Source organism: Sminthopsis crassicaudata, chromosome 3 (genome assembly GCF_048593235.1).
Source record: "Sminthopsis crassicaudata isolate SCR6 chromosome 3, ASM4859323v1, whole genome shotgun sequence".
Classification (NCBI taxonomy): Eukaryota; Metazoa; Chordata; class Mammalia; order Dasyuromorphia; family Dasyuridae; genus Sminthopsis; species Sminthopsis crassicaudata.
In genome coordinates, this window is record NC_133619.1 from 170,870,502 (window position 1) to 170,891,772 (window position 21,271).

The 21,271-nt window shown below is 34.3% G+C and overlaps 1 long non-coding RNA gene across 2 annotated transcripts in view; it reads left to right on the forward strand.

The window, feature by feature from the left end:
- The window catches only part of LOC141560810 (uncharacterized), a 1,071,928-nt gene that overhangs the window by 591,070 nt on the left and 459,587 nt on the right, over nt 1-21,271 (forward strand). For both annotated transcript variants that reach the window (XR_012487821.1, XR_012487822.1), the window contains one exon: nt 13,536-13,711. This is a non-coding gene — a long non-coding RNA (uncharacterized LOC141560810). The remainder of the gene's footprint in view (nt 1-13,535; nt 13,712-21,271) is intronic.

The following is a 21,271-nucleotide window of genomic DNA, read 5'->3' on the forward strand; positions in this document are numbered from 1 at the left end:
GCTCCTTTATAATATAGCTTTAGATCAGGTACAGCTAGACCACCTACATCTGACTTTTTTTTTTTCCATTAGTTCCCTTGCAATTCTCAACCTTTTATTCTTCCATATGAATTTTGTTAATTTTTTCTAGGTCATTAAAATGGTTTCTTGGGAGTCTGATTGGTATAGCACTAAATAAATAGATTAGTTTGGGGAGTATTGTCATCTTTGTTATATTCACTCAGCCTATCCATGAACACTGAATGTCTTTCCAATTATTTAAATCTGACTTTATTTTTGTGGCAAGTGTTTTGTTATTTTGCTCATATGATTCCTGACTTTTCTTTGGTAGATGGATTTCCAAATATTTTATACTCTCGACATTTGTTTTGAATGGAATTTCTCTTTGTATCTCTTGCTGTTGCATTTTGTTGGTGATGTATAAAAATGCTGAGGATTTATGTGGATTTATTTTGTATCCAGCAACTTTGCTAAAGTTGTCAATTATTTCTAATAACTTTTTATTAGAATCTCTGGAGTTCTCTAAGTAAACCATCATATCATCTACAAAGAGTGAGGCTAGCATTTCTCATACAATATTGAATAGTAATGGTGATAGTGGCAACCTTGTTTCACTCCTCATCTTACTGGTAAAGGTTCCAGTTTATCTCCATTACATATTATGCTTACTGACAGTCTTAAATATATGCTCCTGACTATTTTAAGGAATAGTCCATTTATTCCTGTACTCTCAAGCATTTTTAGTAGGAATGGATGTTGGATTTTATCAAATACTTTTTCTGCATCTATTGACATAATCATATGGTTTTTATTAATTTGATTATTAATATGGTCAATTACACTAATAGTTTTCTAATATTAAACCAGCCCTGCATTCCTGGGTATAAATCCTACTTGATCATAGTGTATTATCCTGGGGATGATTTTCTGAAGTCTTTTTGCTAATATCTAATTTAAGATTTTAGCATCGATATTCATTTAGGAGATTGGTCTATACTTTTTTCTCAGTTTTCAATCTACCTGGTTTAGGTATCAGTACCATGTCTGTGTCATAAAAGGAGTTTGGTAGGACTCCTTTATCCCCTATTTTTTCAAATAATTTATATAAAATTGGGGCTAATTGTTCTTTAAATGTTTGCTAGAATTCACATGTAAATCCATCTAGCTTGTTCTATTTTTGTATGGGTTCCATGAACTGCTGAGAAGAAAGTATACTCCTTTCTATCACCATTCAGTTTTCTCCAAAGATCTATCTTACCTAGTTTTTCTAATGTTCTATTTACCTCTTTAATTTCTTTCTTATTTGTTTTGTGGTTTGGTTTATCTAATTCTGAGAGTGCAAGGTTGAGATCTCCCACTATTATAGTTTTGCTGTCTATTTCTTCTTGCAACTCTCTTAACTTCTCCTTTAGGAAGTTACATGCCATACCACTTGGTACATATATGTTTAGTATAGATATGGCTTCATTGTCTATGCTACATTTTAGCAGGATATAGTTTCCTTCCTTATCTCTTTTAATTAGATCAATTTCTGCTTTTTCTTGATCTGAGATAAGGATGGCTACTGCTGCTTTTTTGGCTTTACCTGAAGCATAATAGATTCTGCTCTAACTTTTACTTTACTCTGTATGTATCTCCCTGCTTTAAGTGTGTTTCCTGTAAACAGCATATTGTAGGGTTCTGACTTTTGATCCAGTCTGCTATCCACCTCCATTTAATGGGAGAGTTCATCCCATTCACATTTACAGTTAAAATTACTAATTCCGTATTTCCTGCCATCATATTATCCCCAGATTATGCTTTTTTTCCCCTTGTCCTCCCTGAACCGCTTCTCCAGTATTTAATTTATGGACCCCACTTGTGAGTGCAGCCCTTCCTTTTTAGTATCCCTCCCCCCTCCTTTTAAGTACCTTCCCCTTTCTTGTACCCTTCCCTTATTCCCCTTTTCCTTTTCCCTTTTCCTCTCCCCCCTTATAATGAGGTGAGAGAGAATTCTCTGAAAAACAAATATGTAAATTATTTACTCTTTGAGCCTACTCTGATGAGAGTAAGATTCACACAATGTTTCTCCCCCTCTCTAAATTCCCTCAGATGTGGTAGATTTTCTATGCCTCTTCCTTGGATGTAGTTTCCCTCTTTTTATCTTTCCTTTCCCTTTTTCTGATACTATCCCCTTCCCTTTACTACTTCTCTTTTTTTATGTTATATCAGTAAAATCAAATTATCTATGTGGACTTTCTGTATATCCACAACAGAGATATCATTCTCAAGAGTTCTTTTTACTTTTTTCTGCTTCTCTTGAGTCTTGTGGATGTAGATCAAATTTTTTGTTTAAGTCTGGTTTTTTTCTTAGAAACAAATGGAATTCCTCTGTTTCATTGAATGACCATTTTCTTCCATGGAAAAAAATGCTAAATTTAGCTGGGTAATTTATTTTTGGTTGCAAACTTTGTTCTTTTGCCTTTTGGAATATCAGGTTCCAGGCCCTTTGATCCTTTAATGTAGAGGCAGCCAGATCTTTAGTGACCCTTATTGTGCCACCTTGATATTTGAATTGTTTTTTCCTAGCTGCTTGCAATATGCAATATTTTTCCTTAGTTTGTTAGTTCTGCAGCTTAGCCACTATGTTCTGTGGAGTTCTTTTTTAAGGGTCTTTTTCAGAAGGTGTTCGATGAATTCTTTCAAGGCCTATTTTCCCTTCTGTTTCTATTATCTCTGGACAGTTCTCTTTGATGATTTCTGTAAAATAGAATCTAGGCTCTTTTTTTCATCATAATTTTCGGGAAGTACATTGATCCTCAAATTATCTCTCCTAGATCTATTTTTCAGGTCTATAGACTTTCCCAGTATTTGACATTATTCTCCAGCTTTTCATTTTTTTTGTTTTGTTTTGTTTTGTTAGACTGATTCTTGGTTTCTCAATGAATTATTAATTTCTATTTGTTCAGTCCTGATTTTTAATGAGTTATTTTCTTCATTCACATTTTTTAGTTCTTTTTGTTTATGTCCAATTGAGCTTTTAAATAAATTATTTTTCTCTGTTGAATTTTTTTCCATTTCACTAATTTTTCAATAACTTTTTTTAGTGAGTTATTTTCTTTTTCCAAATCACAAATCCTACTTTCTTGGGAATTTTTTTATCTTTTCCAATTCAGAAATCCTACTATCCTGTGATTTTTTAACCTTTTCTAATTCACAAATTTTGTTTCCCTGCACCTCCTGTGAATTCTTTAAGTTTTCCAACTCAAATTTCAGGATGTTGTTATTCTCTATCATAGCTACTCTTTCCTTTCCCCATTTTTCTTCAAACTCTCTTAACTTTTTAATAGTCTCTTCTAGGAGAGAGTTATGTGATGGGGGGCAGGTATCAGTCCCCTTTAGGGTATTATCTGGAGACTCTCTGCTGTTAGCCTCCTCGGGACTGGATACCCACTCTTTCTCTGTACAGAAGGTGTCAATCGTTCTCTTCAGCTTCTTACTCATTGTTAACACTCTGTGGGGGGGTCTGCCCTTGGGTAAGAAATTTATATATCAGCTTCCTCCCAGACCGGATGGATGCAGCAATCTTGTGGCTGGGCTAAGAGAGAGCTCTGGGAGAGAGTTCCTCTCCCCTCTCCCTGGAAATGCCTCAGAGGTGGTTAGCACCGCTGGGCTGTGAGGAGTGCCCAGTGAGAAACCCCGTTGTGTGGCCTAGGGACTGTCCTAAGGTTTAAGGCTGAACAGTGAAAGCATCACAAACCCCAGCCAAAGCCTCCTGTAGGGCCATGGATATTAGCAGCTGATGTGAAAAGCCCCTGCGCTCAAACCAAAAATGTCTGCCTGGAAGGACCACGGTCCCTGGTGCAGAGGTTCCATTGCTCTGGGAGTTCAGTGCTGTTGGAGTTTCGCTGCTGCTAGAATTCCACTGCCTCAGGCTGAGTCCCACACTATGTGGATTAGAGGCTGCCCTGGGCTGTGTCCCCTGCTGTTCAGGCTCTCAACTACCCTAAGGAGAAGCCCCAGACAACAGAAGGCGGCTGTATAGCTGTGCCGAGATTGGTGCTGGGCCACTTCCGGATTGGGGTGAATCTAGGATCTGGCTTTATATTTTAAAGTAGCTTGATTTCTCTTCTGATCTGCTGTTTTATAAGCAGAGTAGAGCTATTAGCCTATGCCAGATTCCTCTATCTCAGTGGCTTCTCTGATCCCAGAGTTCTCCCCAGCCCGTTTGGCACAGTGTGCTAGCACCTAACCCTGTTAGTGCTGATCTTTTTTTCTTCCCCTTGTGCTTCTAATCCTTGTGGTTTTTATCAATCCAGCGCTATTTTTGAGGCTGATTTAACTAGTTGGTATTGAGGGAAGAAGGGAGCTTACAAATTCGCATGTATCTTCTCCGCCATCTTGGCTCCGCCCCTCAGTTCGGAAGATTTTGCCTTGAATGGGAATGTTTCTGTCTTGTTCTTGCTGATATACTTATAATAAAATTAAATTCAGAAATTTTCTTCTTTTTCTAAGGTAGGGTTAGGAGAATTATGTTCAAAACAACTACTCTACCATTATGTCAATTACATCTTCCACTCCTTTTTCCCCCAAATGCCACCATAATAAGTCATACTCTGAGCTTATATTGGTTTTTAATATATTTGTTTGTATATATATATATATATATATATATATATATATATATATATTCCTCCTGATAATCCATGTGCTTGATAGTCATTAAATCTGTCTGTCCATCTATCTCTGTCTGTCTCTGTCTGTCTTTTTCTTTGTTTCCTCTTTCTCTTCCTTTTGGCTCTCCTTTTTTCTCACTTTCTCCCTCACTTTTTTCACCCCCCCCCACTCCTGTCCATTCTTATTCACACTCCCTCTCTTTCTATTAGATACACATTTATTTAATAAAGTTCAATTTGACAGTCTATTTCCTATTACTGAAAAAAACTTCATGGAATTAATATTTGTCCTTAGCATATTTGGGGTTGTTGTTGCCTCAGTTTCCAGTAATTTGCTAAATATCTCTCCTTCTACCGACTCCATAACAGATGCTTGGTGGGAAAATGTGGGCAGTGTCACTCCAAAGGTCCAAGTGCTCTGTTCATAACAGATAATTGGTGGATAAAATCAAGCTCTCTCATTAACATCAGGGGCCATGTTAATTTTCTCTATTCTTTCTAGTTTAGTAGATGTGCTGCCAAAGTCCTTGATTAGAGACTGGTTACCAATTGAGTTTTTCCCTTCCTTGACTTTTCTCAGTTTCTCCAAAGTAGATATATTCTTGGGCTTTACTTTCCAAGCTCAAGACTGAATATACTCATTTAACCATAAATGTCTGGCTTGGGTATTTATAATAAGGAATTTTCTGGTTGTATTTAGTACATAAGCAACAGCTTGTCATCTTGTTTGGCTGAAATGTTGCCCAGTAACAGTACTAATAATTCTCTCTACTGTTTATAGAAAAGCATTATAGCACAATGGAAAGATCATTGGATTTAGAATGAGAGATAAGGCCTTAGATCTCACCTTAGCAGCTTTTGTGTGACTTTTGGTATGGTACATACCATCCTTGGAACCAATTTATGTGTAAAATCATTTGTTGTTTAGTCCTTTTTAAGTTTTGTCTGATTCTTTGTGACCCTATTTAGGATTTTCTTGGCAAAGATACTGGAGTGGTTTTCCATTTCCTTATCCAGCTTATTTTATAGATAAGTAAACTGAGGCAAACAAAGTTAACTGACTTGCCCAAGGTCACACAACTATAAGATTTGGACTCAGGAAGACTCATATACACCCCAGATCTGGACTCTATGTATTATGCTATCTAGCTGCTTAAATTTTTGAGTTAGACTAATTGGCCTCTTAGGTTTGCTTTTATTCTAGATCTAAAATCTATGTAGTATTTTCATTGCCTATCCCTCTATTCTATGGTTCATCATAGCCTTGTGAAATAAATAGTGAAAATAGTAAACTCACCTTACAAATGAGGACACAGGCTCAGAGAAATTAAATGATTTGCCTAAACATACAACAGGGTAAAAATAAAGGCTTGGGGTTTCTGACTCCAAATCCAGTCATTTTTCTCCTTTATTATGGTGGTTATTTTGCCTGTGTGTTTCATAGTTGTAGTTCTTTGTCAATGTCATGATTCTCTACCCCTCCCCAAATACTTGGGCTCACTCTGAATTTAGTGAACTGAATAATGAAACTCCTTCATTAGCAAGAGTGTATTTGTCTTTGTCTTTTCCTCACTTTCCTTTCCATTCTTCACCCTTCCCTCTTCCCAGTATTGTGCACTGGGGAAACTGATGTTAAGCCTCTCATTCCTCTCAAAGAGTCTTTCATTAATATGAACACATTTTGAAGATATAGAAAAGCAAATGCACTGTCCCCTAAAAACCTCCAAGAGATAGCTGTGAGCATATCAAATGATTGAAAGCAGCTCCCATTGCACAGATTAAGTGAAAATACCTACTGTAGGCACTCTCTGTCATAAATGGCATCATTGTTATTGCTGCTGAAGCTGTCCTAGTGCATCCTGCTCTGTGTATATTGATTTTGACTGGAAATCTCTGAATAACAGGAGACTAGATCAATTCCTCAGTGCTGGGCTGTCAGCTTCCTGGTTAGCCCTCTTTTTTTTTTCCTATGCTCCTTTTTCACACATTGGTAAATTCTCTCGGGGAAAAAAAATCCCATGCCAGGTAAATGGATTCTCCCCACAAAAAACATCACCATGGTTGTCTCTAATTAACACCCTTGTTGGCAGGCACTAATTAGCTTCCCTGTTTTCAGGCTCAGCAGAGCAGATGAGGGTTGAATGGGTCCTGGAGACTGAACTATCCTCTTGTCCCTAGAGGAGGTCTCCCCAGGTCAGGGCTGAGGGGCACTGGGAACTGCAAAGATACTGTGGGGAGCCTTTCACAGTGGGCTCTATTTGCCAGATAAAGAGCAGGCTTCAGCTCCTGGGGCCTGGAAGCCTTGTGACTCTCAGCACCACAGACTTCATTGTGAGGAAAGAAAATGACTTATAACTGTTAACTCTCGATTATTCAGGGGGTAATTATCCAGTTGGCATATTGTCCAGACCCTATTTTCTCACCCTCCTTTCTCCCATTACCCCATCCTTAAGTCTGTCTTTCTGCTCATTAGTCCACCACCAGAGCTCTGGTTAGATAGAAAGGAATAGTAGCGGTTAGGAAATGCAATTTGTAATGTTGTTACCTGCGTGTAAGGAGCCTTAGCAAAACTATTTAGTGGGTTGAAGTTTGGAGCTATCTGCTGGCAGAAGCACTTAAGTTTTCTGTGTATTTTACTGATCACTTCTATCCTCAATTATAATAGATAATTGAGGGATGGCTTTGATTAATTTTATTAAAGATTAAAGTGATAAAAAAAAAAAAGCTCACATTTTTCTAGTTTTATGGATTGCAAATTTCCTTTCTTTACAATTATCCCATGAAGAGGAAAATAGAAATCTTGTGGTCCCCATTTTATAGATGTGGAAACAGGCTTAAGCACCATCACTCACATTATAAGTGGCAGCACCAGGTTTTATATTTTCTAGTCCAGCTTTTATTCCCTTTTACTCTTCACAGTGGTATGAACCAGGTGCTTTTAGCTTTTTACTATTTCACAATCAAATCTGCTCTTGGTAATTAATTTAATGATAATATTGTTGTTATTGCTATATATATACATTATAATAATATATAGTGTTATGTTGTTTTGGGGTTTATTGAGTCATGTTCCACTCTTCGTGCTTAGCAAAGATACTAGAGTGATTTGCCATTTCCTTCTCTAGTTCATTTTACACTGAGGAAAACATGGTTAAATGACTTGTCCAGAGTCATACAACTACTAAGTGTCTTAAGTCCAAATTTGAACTCAGGACTTCCTGATTTGGGTCTCAGTGCTCTATCCATTGTACCACCTATCTATCCTAGATACTAATACACCTGTGGGAAAATTTTGAGCTCCTTTAATGGCCTTTCAGTCACAACATACTACTTTAGTTGTTGGACTATGGCTCATCGAACTCAAGCAGACTCCAGAGAATTAAAATCAAGTATCATTCAAAAATCAGTGGAAATTTATATAATGGTCTCATTGAAAGAACCCCTTGTGATGAACTTTTGATAGAACATGAACAAGAGTAGTACAACATGGGCATGCAAATTACATCATTATGAACTTCCACATTGAAAAGGTCATAAAGCATTTGACTATTATTATATCTAACCTAACCCTATGAAAAAACAAAACTGATAAATCTACGGAATGCCATACTATTGGAATTTTCCCAATTGGTTCACCAGTTATTATACTGGAAAACTGAAACAAGTTTGATTCCAAAAGTAAAAGAGATTTCAAGAATGCTTCCAGTTCTTCTGCCTACCTTTAGTTTATATTCTTAATACTTTCAAGCTAATACTATTTTAATTGGCCCTAGAGATGAAGAGATAGGGGTAGTATAACAGGGAGGGTGAAGTTCTGGACTTCTGGAGAATAGATTTGGTTTAAATCTTGTCACTAATAGTAGCATATACTTACTTACATCCACTAATACTTACTTGCATCATAAACATTGGCAAGTCCCTTAAAGTCTTCAAATCTTGAGAAAGTTCTAATGGCAAATGATAGATGTTTTTGTCATATTTAAAGGACGTAGAAACCAGTTTCCTTTTGGAATAAAAGGCCTATTCCAGCCTTCCTTATTTGGTACATATATCACCTAGAGAAAAAATTGAATCTCTCAAATTGTCCATAAATAAGGCTTTTGTGGTTAGTGAAAATAATAATAATGAAAATTAGAATAGAAAAAGTAGACTAACAAGTTATTCAGTATAGTAAGGTGTTTGAATGCCTGGTTTCAAAGACAGAAGTTCCTTTGGAGTATGAATTCAAAATCTTGACCTAAAATCAGAGAAATTCCATCTATTGAGTTGCTATGTCATTGACAGTAAGTCAGTAATAGTATTAAGTTAGAAATCATTTTGAGCATGTTTTTTCTGTGCTTAAGGAATTTATCCAGATACAAAGGTAACTGAACACAAGTGCTAGAAACAATGTCTTTTAAATATCAGTGGAAGGTTTATACATGCAAATGCTAAGGGGGGTTCCGAAGTGACTTACTCAAAATGAGGTCAGTGTAGAAAAGAATAAAGAAAAGAATGAATTTCAAAACATCATTTTTCAATTTCCATACAAAAGGAAGGAGAAAAGGCTTGCCTAGATTACTAGAATATGAATTTGTGGAGCACAGGAAACATTATCCCATAGCATCTAAAAGTACCTTATATGTAGTAGGTACTTGATAAATGTTTCTTGAATTAATGAATTTTGAAAAAAAGATCAAATTCTTAGCTACCTCTTTTTATTTCATTCTTCTAATCTATTACATTTTCCAATATTTTCCCTTTTCCCCTCTTTTCTTTGTTTTTATATGCCTTTCCTTATCCTGTCTTTTCTTACTTCCAATGCTGTCCAACAGGTTCCATTTCTAATTGATTTTCCCTATGGGTGCTATATGCTGTCAGAGCAGGTCCCGTAACTTCACAAGCATATTGGTTTTCTAACAGACATACTTAAAAGGATTATGGCTGATGATGTTTGTTGGTCTTCATTTTTGATAGTAGCATCATACTCTGGGTTGCCTCTTGCTTAATATAAACATTTGTTAGTGGTATAAATGCCACTGTGATCTAATAATATCTTTAAAAACATGTTCTCTTTTGTTTGCCCCCACTGACTATGTGGATTTGAACCCCAGTTATTGCTGTGCTATTGGAATGGTTATTTGAAGGTAAGAAGAAAAATAGAGAAAGATTGGGGGGGAAAATAATGTTCAAAAAGGATTGAAAGGAAGTAGTTATCCTTTCCAGGGACACTGCTGTGAAACTTATAAATATTGCACTTATTCCTCTATGAAACACACACACCAAGAAGGTCAGAGTGAAAACATGTGCACCTCAAGGTGTGCAGAAAGAGACCAGTTGTTGTCTTCAGAAAAATCAGCTTTAAGAAATAAACGTTCAATCACTGTGCAAAGGTTTGCCATTTACTCAGCTTCTGTCCTTTGTGACATTAAAGGGGATTAATATGATCTGTAGAAGGGTCTAGTCCCTTGTGATTTACTCTGGCATGATTAAGCTCATGGCAAATAGAAATTTTCACATGGAAATTAAACTGCCTCTCACTCATCATCTGAGTTCTTACCTTCATAGAGGAGGAAATTGTTATGTAGCCTGGGAATTATTATGCATTTTTGTGTGGGATGTTAGAAAGGGTAATCTCTTCCCTTAGATGTGCATGGGCCCAGCCTGTCCCAGTCTAGTAGTATGTTATTCAGGGATGCCCTGGTCTGCTGCCCAGGGCTGAGTTTTGGTATATGGTTCTATCATATTTAGGGTCTAACACTAGAGTGAGAGATAAGAGAAGTCAAATCTCACAATTGATCTGGGATTCACAAAATATTAAAAGACTGCGAAGAAGGCACCCATGGCTTTGAGAAAGATATCCTTCAAGGATTTATGTAAAGGTATATTGAAAAATCTTATAGTTTGAGAAGGCATTCAAGAGTTGGGATCTAAAAGATTGGAGGGCTCACAGTGATGAGACTTTAGTATATTGAAGTATCCATGGTTGTGCCATGTTTCTTATACAATATCTAAAGTTAGTCCAAAGTATAAGGGATCTCTAAATACCACAAAGGTGTCCTGGATTTGGAATATGGAAGCAACTTTGTGCTATTTATTCCTAGACAGCAGCAATAGAGGAATGTCTTTTTCCCCTGGGTTGGCCAGAGAGGAGAATTTGGAATTGGGCAGGAAGGTCCTCTGAATGAGTCCTTATAGACAAAAAGTAAAAAATCTAGAGAAGTAAGTAACTATTGTTTATTAATAAGAAGAAAAATAAATAAAATAGATGATTTTTATTATGTATATTTGCTAGATTTAGAAGTAGAAAACACCAGTTCCTAATAGTACTCACTGATTTACAGAATTCTCCAAATAAGTTTTGTGATAATTAGGACTTTTATTTAGTTTTTTGTATGTTGAATTAGAAAAAATTTGAAAGTTAACTCATCACTAAATAAATATTTAGTCATTAATGTTCATTCTGAGAAAGAAAATAATCAAGAATCCCTAAAAAAAAGTGAACAATTCTAAAGGAGAAAATAATACTTCCAAGTCAGAGATTAAGTATGTCTAACTCTTATGTATAATTCTTAAGAAATTTCTTAAGCATCAAATTTTTTTTGTAGAGGGATATTAGAATGGGGAAATTGTCTTTTATATATTTTATTTCATATTAAACTGACAACATTGTAATGAAATTAAAGTAAAAATCCATGTAGAACATGCATAACATACATATTTTCATAAATCTATATGTCATATATATCACACATGTTCAAATAGATAACCTCCTGTTTATTTTCTAAAAGTAGCAAATTTTCAAATGGGAAGAATTTAATGAGGATTTAATGACTAAATTCCAAGCCCCCTTAAGATGGTATCACCTATGTAATGCTAGACTCTTTCTTTAAGGAAAGTGGATCAGGAGCATATGTGGATATTTTGAATTTTGCTGCCATGTATTTAAGAACAGATTTTTCCATTAACATAATTGACTTCATAACTAATGGCACTTCTAACCATGTGATACGACAGTATGGAATGTTCACTCATGCTCTAATCCTTAAGGTACTAGATTTTTTGCTAAAAGCGGTAATAACCATACCAATGAAGTTATGAACCTATAAAAGTACCAAAAGTACCGTATTGATCTAGAAAGTCTCATACCAGAATTATATGTACATTATATAAGTGATAGAAATGGTGAGATGTTTTTCTATTAAAAGTCAATGACATCAAAAAAATAATTTTCTCTTGGTTTACTTAGTAGATTCATCAATATCTTTCAGAATATCAGAGGACATCATTACAAACATGTCTTGTTATATATTGCAATAAAATATCAAAAACAGAATTGAGTCTAGGGTCTAACCTTCAACACAGAAGTACTAAATGTGGAATGTGGAAAAATCCATTTTCAGCCATATATATATATATATATTGTTATTATATATTATATATATATATATATATTATTATATATACATATATATGGTAAAATCTCAAATTTAGGCAATATTAAGACCAACCAGCTAATGTCAAAGTCAATTTTGACCTCAGTGTAAATAATCTGGCTCACATTAAATAATAAAAAGTATAAAGAAGAAATGGAATGATTCTTATTTATATTTTTATATATAAATATTTACTCCCTGTTCTACCCAAAGTTCAGTCTGGTATTCTTTGATTCTTTTGGACCATGGGAGACATCAATTTAGCATTCAAGTTATCCATCTTCTCATTCTCATTTTTATTACATGATTAATCTAGGGTGCATACATTTTTTTTGAAATTAATAATATATAATAGTATATGTGTATTATATATATAATAATGTATAATAGTTCTTAGGCATCATGGAATTAAGAGATCAGAAGGTTATTAAATGTTATCTAATCAATCCCCTCCTTTTATAGTTGAAAAAAAGTAGATATCAACATTTTCTCTACTTTCGCAGTGAGAAATTGGAGAGAAGATTTCTATCACACATTCTGTTATTGATGATATGCTACAGGCTATTTACAGTAATATAATTATTGAATGTCAATTGTAATTTTGTTTCTTCCATGATTTTCCATGATTCATAGCTCTATAGCCTTAATAGGACAATATTGAAGTGAAAGATATAAATCTTTGCAAATAAGCAATTTGCAGTCCCTGAAAGCAATATGTGATTTCTCACATATAAGCCAGCTTGTCTCCTTTTTAGCTCTTGGTCCAAATAATTTTCCATTTCTAAATTAGCTAAATTAACTAACTTAAAACTAAATGGTTAACCATATCAGGACAATATGCATTTTATCAACTTATTATTTTCAATGTGAATTTATCAGAATAACTTCTTTCATATTATATTGGACTTGACTTAGGCTACTTTAGCTTTTCTAATACTTAGAACAATAGCATATGGAAATAGGAAATGAAGGATCTTAAATTCCCTTTTCTACTTTTGACTCTATATAGAAGATGTTCACGATGCTGACAAATACTTTTGGCAAGCATGCATATTACAATACTTGCTTGTTGTCAGTAATCCGCAAATCATTTAAAAAAAATCTGTAGTCACATTAGTCATCCAATTCTTATGTTATTTTGGCATGTACATGAGAAATAACGCTGTCTGAAAAAATATTTAAAGCTTTATTTTATTTTGCATAGTGAGATACTTTAAAAAAAAACAATAGGCAATAGAAAATAAGTTCATATGGCTTCTTCAGCATTGTCAGCTGGACCATTTGATTTATATAAACATTTGCAAAAATTTCCTTTCCCCTCCATGTGTTTTCATCAAGGACAACCAGAATATGTGCATAAGCCATTTAAAAATATTTTTATAAAATGAGAAAGAAAGTATATGGACCTTCTTAGTTTTCTGTTATAGTTAAAAGTATCATCTATTCTCTTTTTCCATTCTTCTAGAATTCCTCCTGCTCTTGAGATATTTTGAAAATTCAATCTCTGAAGACTGGGCATCCTCCAGGATGGATTTCTTTCATTTATACTTGGTTATTTCCAGGTGCACTTGCTGACTTCACCTTAAATGCCATTGTCACTTCCTCACATGATGAGTTACTAAAGTGGTAAAGTCCAAATTGGTAAGTTTCCTATCATTGCTAATAAAGATGTAGTTCTATAATAATACAGCAGATATGTTTCAGTTTTTAAAATAAATGCTCTCAAGATGATCTCAGATAGCTAGATCTGAGGGATCATTTTCAGGCTTATTTTCTCCTTACCTTTCTTTACTCTTTTGTGAGGCAATAAACTACTTGGAGTCTTCTGTCACATTCCTCCACTGTATATTTTGTAATTGATTTTTTTTCTTTAAATTAGGATAGCCCTTTGTTGTTATAATTTTTTTTGTTTAGCAAAGAGATAAATGCCTAATGACCTGAGACATTTGTTTCATCCTCTTTATTTGTAGCAACTTTTTTGCCAGTTTTGCTAAAATGTGATTGAATCAATGTCTTTACTTTTATCCATTTCCTAATTCATAGAGAGAATAGCTTGTTTGAATTCACCTATTAAATATGTTGTACAGTGTCATAACAGTGACACTTTGATACAACAGTAATTAACATGCAGTTACCTTCTCTTCTCCATATATTTATTTTGATTTGAAATTTAGTTCAACCTTTGCTCTAAAACCATCAATAATACAACTACATACAGGTAGCTGATTCTGAAAAGTCTAGAATGTCCATAACTAGTAATTTCTTTTTTTAATCCAGGAAAGATTTATTTTACATTCTTGAAAGAATGGGTACCTTGATATAATCAGTCATTTCCAGTCTATTAATATGAACACAGTTCATTTACTTGATTTAAGTTACTAAATACTCATTTTCATAATATAGAAGGCATGAAGCTTCTGCCTATTCTATAAGACTTTCAAAATCTGTTTTGCAAATAATATTTTCCAGAATAATTTTGCTATTCTCCCAATTTCAGTGGAAAATAACAATATTAAATGTGTTTACTTAACTTGGACCATTATGCCAAATTCTTTGTAGTGTTTTTCTGCTTTTTTTTTTCCTCCTTTAGAATGTGTGTTGGTACATATTCCAATTATTTTCATGATGGCTGATTTAGTTTATGTTCACCAAGAACTTTAAAAAGTCCCCAGGTTGCATGAAAAGTTGTTTCTTCTTCCATTAAGGAACAGGATAAAACCAAATCTTCCAGTACCTTAATTTGTCTCTTTGGATAGAATGTGTGTGCCACTCTTCCTTTTAGCTGCAACTTTTTTTTAGATGTTCTGGTTTTGTTCACAGTGAAAATGCGAATAGAGATATATTTCAGTTTCTCACATTGTATGTCAATTTGATGGTTATTTCCTGAGGATCAAACATTAAGAGGAACAACAGTTAAATTAGTGTTTGTAGACAGTATAAAACTGATTCTCAGCATCCTTGACAAGGTAATTCCATTTTAATTTTAATATTCTAATGCTGGAATACAGCTGCGAAAGTACATTCACACTCACACACCTGCCCTCTTAAAGCCCACCTTCTTGATAGAAAGAAAACAGATATGTATTGAAGGAGTGGATATGATAGTTAAATGTAGAGCTGAATCTATCAGATTTTCTTCTCCTTTTTAGTGCCAAAAGTATATTCCAGAGTAATTCTTGCTACTTTAATTCAATGAATTGTTATTAAGGTCTTATTATATGAGAAATGTTGGGTGGTACAGGAGATTCAAAGATAAGAAATTACTTAGCTGACCTCAAAAGAGTTAAATTCTATTGTAGGAGGTAGGGAAGTATAATTGATATCTTTAAGAGGTAATATATACAATCAGAGGCAGTGTGTATACCACATTAAAAAATCAGTTGAAAAAGTGTTAATTCAGTCAAGCTCTAAGAAGTCAGGAACTATAATTTCTATATCTTGGAATTTTCCATGGTGTTTGGTGATGTTTAATATGTTTCTGTTAAATTTAAATGAATCAACCCATAGACAATGGATTGCTCTAAATTGAATTACTAATCTCTTTGCAGAAGGTCAAAAGTAGCATGCTCTGACTCTTTGGTATAGCTACAAGGACCTTGCTGCTGAGAAGGCATTCTCTTCTCAGGGCCAGCCTCCATTTTCCTAATAGGACTTTGCCACTGAAGAAGTCAGTTTTTCTAGCAAAGCTGACTTCTCATCCAACAATAAACTTCCATTTTTGCCACCTAAAACTCTTCGGGTTCATGAATTCTTTCACAAAGGACCTGAGTTGAGTAAAAGGGGATTTCCACAATTCTCTGACTGTCACTAGAACCCCATCACAGTATATCCTTCTTCAGAAGTTACTAATATATTTGGGTTATTAAACCTACATTTTTGTGAGAATTAGCTATGATAAAGTAAAATAATAAAATATATTGACATATAACAAACTTTAAAATCTTTAAAAAAAACTTTGAATGTATGTCTTTCTTTTGCTGCTTGTTTTACAGATATAGTATTGGCTATATGAATATTTCCCTCTTCACCTAATCACAGTGATGTTCTGGGTTCACAGAGAGTAGTTGACTGGTTTTTCTCCTCAGGGCTCTAGAACCCTAAGAAGTTAAGGTTTCCTAATGCTATCAATCACAAGACTCCTACTGATTTGCTCATCAATGATTAGTAGTCAGAACTAATTAGCAGCTGGGAAAAAATGTATTAAATATAACAAGGATAGTTTGTTGCAGAAATAGCTTCTTCCCTATCCCCCCCCCAAAAAAAAGGATATATTCTACTCTTTGATCTGTAAGTTCCTGGGAAAAATTGACTAAAACTTATATGTGGCCAAAAGGTTAACCCCAATACCCTGATTACTATTTCCCCTTTTCATGGAATCCTCATAAAGTTATGTTTAGATATAGCTTTCTACTGCATTCTAAGGATTTGTCATTGCTTAGTCCTGAAACTAACTTTCCTCTGTATCTAGTTAGCTTTTTGCATGTTATCTCTCAGAACTAAATACTGATATGGCCATCAACCTCTGCCAAGGACATTGCTACCTGTTCTAAAGACATTGCCACTGACACCAATGGGAACTCCAGATCTTTTGACCATTTTAAGAGAGAAGAGAATTCTGATTCTCTATACCATCCCCCTCATCTTACTAATTGCTTCTGGAATCTCAAAATTCCCAGATAACTTTGCTATTTTATTCATAGTCATATAAAGGATGACTAATTTTCTTCAAACAATCATGAGCTATTTCCTTTGTGGCTTCATCTGCTTTCATCTAATGACCCAAAGGTCCTAAGATTCTTTTAAATTCATTAACAATTTATTCAAACTTCACTTTCAATTGATTCAGTTGAGATGTCTAGACTTTCTGGGATTAATTTAGATGGAGAATATCAACCTTACATCTGATTTAGCATTAAGTTCACAAGATTTTGACACATTATTTAAATGAAACTATTTGATGTTCAGTTATTTCAATCATGTCCAACTCTCTATGACACCATTTAAGGTTTTCTTAGCAAAAATAATAGAGTGGTTTGTCTTTTCTTTCCCCAGCTCATTTTACAGATGAGATCATTGAGGCAAACAGGGTCATACAACTAGTAAGTGTTTTAGACCAGATTTGAATTCAGGTATTCTTGATTCCAGGTTAATGCTCTATCCACTGTACCACTTAGCTGCCTTCAGGATACTGTATGTTCCTAGTACATAGTAGGTGCTTAATAGATGCTTGCTGAAGTATCTTGACAAGTAATATATTTTTGCAAATCTAGCTTTGATTATAGCTCATAGATTTTCAATGTGCTTTAAATATAAAGGAACATATCCAATGGAAACAATGTCACAAAAACCTATAATCTGTGTCAAACAAATGGCCCAAATTCCTCCTAAGTGTATTTCAGTGCTAAGTTTTCCTCTTTGGAATAAAATGTGTTTTTTCTTTTTTTCTTTTTAATGACCAAACTTATGATTGGTATAAAGAACTCCTACTGAAGAAACACCCTTTGGCAATGCCGATTACAGATCTACTCTGCAATTTATATTCTAAGTGGGTGGTGTTAAATTCAAATAGACTCTTCTTTGCAAAATAAAGATCTTTACAGAAATCATAATGCCTTAGTTTTAAAATGTTATATTATCTCATGTTTTATTATATTTTTGTTTATTATGTTAAAAATTCTCAATTATATTTTAATCTGGCCAAGCTACACTAAATAAGGTTATAACTTGCCCTGTGGCTAGATGTTTGATACCTCTAGTCTAATACATTTGCCAGGAGGTCCTAAGCAATCAAATCACTCACCCAAGTTCATACAGTCAATATATATGAGAAATGGACTTTAAACTAGGCCTTTCTGAATCAAATCTTAAGTTTTAAATCAATCTACTCTCCTCAGTCTTACTGATAGAAACCTTAATAGCATAAAAATCCATAGAGATTCCTTCCAGATTTTCCCAGAATCATGGATTTAGATTTGAAAGTGATCTAAGAGGTCATCTTTTCAATCCTCCTCTATTACAGAAAAAACTGGAGAGGCCCCTGATATCCTAATGATGACCTTTATCCCATCAAACATTAAGAGGGAATGATTATAACCTGAGACAGAGTAACTGAATAGGACAATTAGGGAAATTAGGTCAGGGCATTAAAAGAACTGTGGCACAATAATCAAGGTGTCATTTCAACCTGATCCAAGTTCAATATTTATGCATGATCTGATCCCAGAATATATAATATCATACTATTATACCATGTAGTCTTGATAATACTGTTTCTGGAGTATAAGACAGAAATAATCTATTTAACTATCATATGCTTACTACATAGGTATATATACTTTATTATTCTATGACATACAGGGTCAAAATGCAGCAAAACAAAATGTAATAAGTATTGCTTTGTGGTATACTTAGGAAGCTGGAACTTAAGGAGGAAGGAGTATAATTAAATTTTTCTTGGCCTTATGTGGGTATGGTTTATACTGTTGCCTAAGAAGTATTGAAAGCCAGCAAATATTTCCATGGAAGAAGAGGTGAACTATGATTGATTTAGAGTTATGTGTTTTTATGACTTCTTTTGGGGTTTTCTTAGCAAAGATACTGGAATGGTTTGCCATTTCCTTCCTTACCTCATTTAACAGATGAGAAAACTGGGGCCAAATGAATCCATGCTAGGGATCATATAGCTAGGAAGTGTCTGAAGCTAGATTTGAACTCAGAAAGATGAGTCTTCCTGACTTTAGGTCCAGTATTCTATCCACTGTGCCACCCAGCTACCCTCATTTGGAGCAGATCTTAAAAATGACATGTACTAACACCTGTTAGAGGAAGTGACTATTACAGTGAGAGAAGCTGAGATTTTTAACTTGAGGAAGAAATAGGAGTTGAAGTAGACATGTAAAACTCACATAATGAGTTAGTCCTAGAAACAAGATGGCAGCATTTTTTTTTTTTTAGCATTCAGTAATTTTTATTTTCAATTCCAAATAAAATTTCCCTCCAGTGAAATAGAAGCTTGCAATATGAACCAGTAAGCTTAGGACTAATGAATGAAATTGGCTGGCCAGGTCAATTTCCTTACTAAAAGAGTAAGTATATTTAAAAAATTTTTCCCCAGTTATATGTAAAACAATTTTTTAAACAATTGTTTTTAAAACTTTGATTCTCTGCCTTCTTTTCCATTCCTACCACTCATTAAGAAGGTACATGTGCAATTGTGTGAAATATTTCCATAAAATTTATATTATAAAAGAAAATATAGATCTCTCTCCCACAAAAAAAAAAAAACCCTCAAGAAATAAAATAAAAAAGAGAGAGAACATGTTTTGATTTATATTCAGAGACAATGAGTTATTTCCTAGGGTTTAGATAGCATTTTTCATCATAAATCCTTCAAAATAGTCATAGATTATTGTATTGGTGAGAATCAGTCATTCACAACTGACCATCCCACAACATTTTCATTTTGTTTGAGTTTATCGAGGACTTTCCAGGTTTTTTTTCTGAGAGCATCCGGTTTATCATTTCCCCATAGAATAATGTTCCGTCATTATTACAAACCAGTTTTTTCAATCATTCCCCAAATGATAAGCATTCCTTCAATTTCCAGTCCTTTAACCTGAAAAAGAGAGATGTTATAAATATTTTTGTACATATAGGTCCTTTTTATTAAAAACAAAATCACTTTTGGGATTCATACCTAGTAGTGGTATTATTAGGTCAAAACATATGCATGGTTTTATAGCCCTTTGCGTATATCTTTTGATCATTTTATCAATTGGAGAATGTTTTTTTTTTTTTTTTTTTTTTTTTTTTACTAAATTTGACTCAATTCCTTATACATTTGAGAAATGAAGCCTTCATCAGAGAAACTTCAAAATTCTTTTCTCAAATATTATTGCTAACTGCATTCTCCCTCTGTTTATTTTAATCTCTCTCTCCTTTCATCCTGATGCTCCTCAAAAGTATTTTGCAACTGACTACTCTTTCTCCCAATATGCCTTCTCTTCTTTTACCCTCCTCCCTTCCAGTATCTCTTTCCCCTCTTACATTTATGCAGGGGTGCAGGGTAAGATAGTTTTTGTTTGTTTGTTTTTGTTTTTTGTTTTTTTAAGTGATATAGTGTATGTTTATGGGGGAGGGGCAAATGGGGTTAAATGAGTTGCCCAGGGTCAAACAACTAGGAAGTATTAAGTGTCTGAGGCCAGATTTGAACTCAAGTCCAACTGAATTTGGGATTAATGCTCTATCCTATACCATCTAGCTGCCCCTAAGAAAGATTTCTATACCTATATTAAGTATGTATGCTATTTCCTCTTTGAGCCAATTCTGATGAGAGTAAGGTTCAATCACTCCCTTTATCTTCCCTTTCTTCCCCTCCATTGTAAAAGCTTTTTTTTGCCTCTTTTATGGCAGATAATTTACACCATTCCACTTCTCCCTTCCTTACTCTCTTGTAAAGTCTGGACTAGCTCCCTGGAGGCCTCAGAATCAGCCAGAGTCAAAATAAGCAAAAGTCCTTGGTCTTTAAGGGGAGAAGAAAAGGGGATGGACAAAACTGCTCTCCACCAACCTCCCTTCTCCTTGCCGTCCTGCAAAGTGAGTCTGGCTTGTCTCACTTCACCCCCTAATCCCTCCTACAATTATCTGTACACACCAAAAGATCAAAACAGTAAGGAATAGTGAAAAGGGCCATTTTTTCCAAGCATATGCTAATTGAGTTATTGTCCAATAGGTAATTAGCCTTAAGTGCTTGGTTGTCTGATTCCAGTGCACCTATTCAGAGTTTCAGCCCTTTACATCTCTCTCAGTACATTTTTTCCCTCTCAGCCCTTAATTTTATTTTTAGATAACATCTCTTCATATTCAACTTATACCTCTGCCCTTTGTGTATCTATCTACCTATCTATCTATCTATCTATCTAGGCAGATAGATACATACTCTCTTACCTGCCATAATGAAATAGTTCTAATGAAGTACAAGTATCATTCTGGTATGTAGAAATGTAAGCAGATAAGACTTATTAAGTCCCTTATAATATTCTTTTTTCTGACTATGTCCTTATGTTTCTCCTGAGTTCTATATTTAAAAATCAAATTTTCTATTCAGCTCATGTCTTTTCATCAGAATGCTTGAAAGTCCTCTATTTCATTGAATATCCACCTTTTCCCCTGAAGTATTATATTCATTTTTGCTGGATAAGT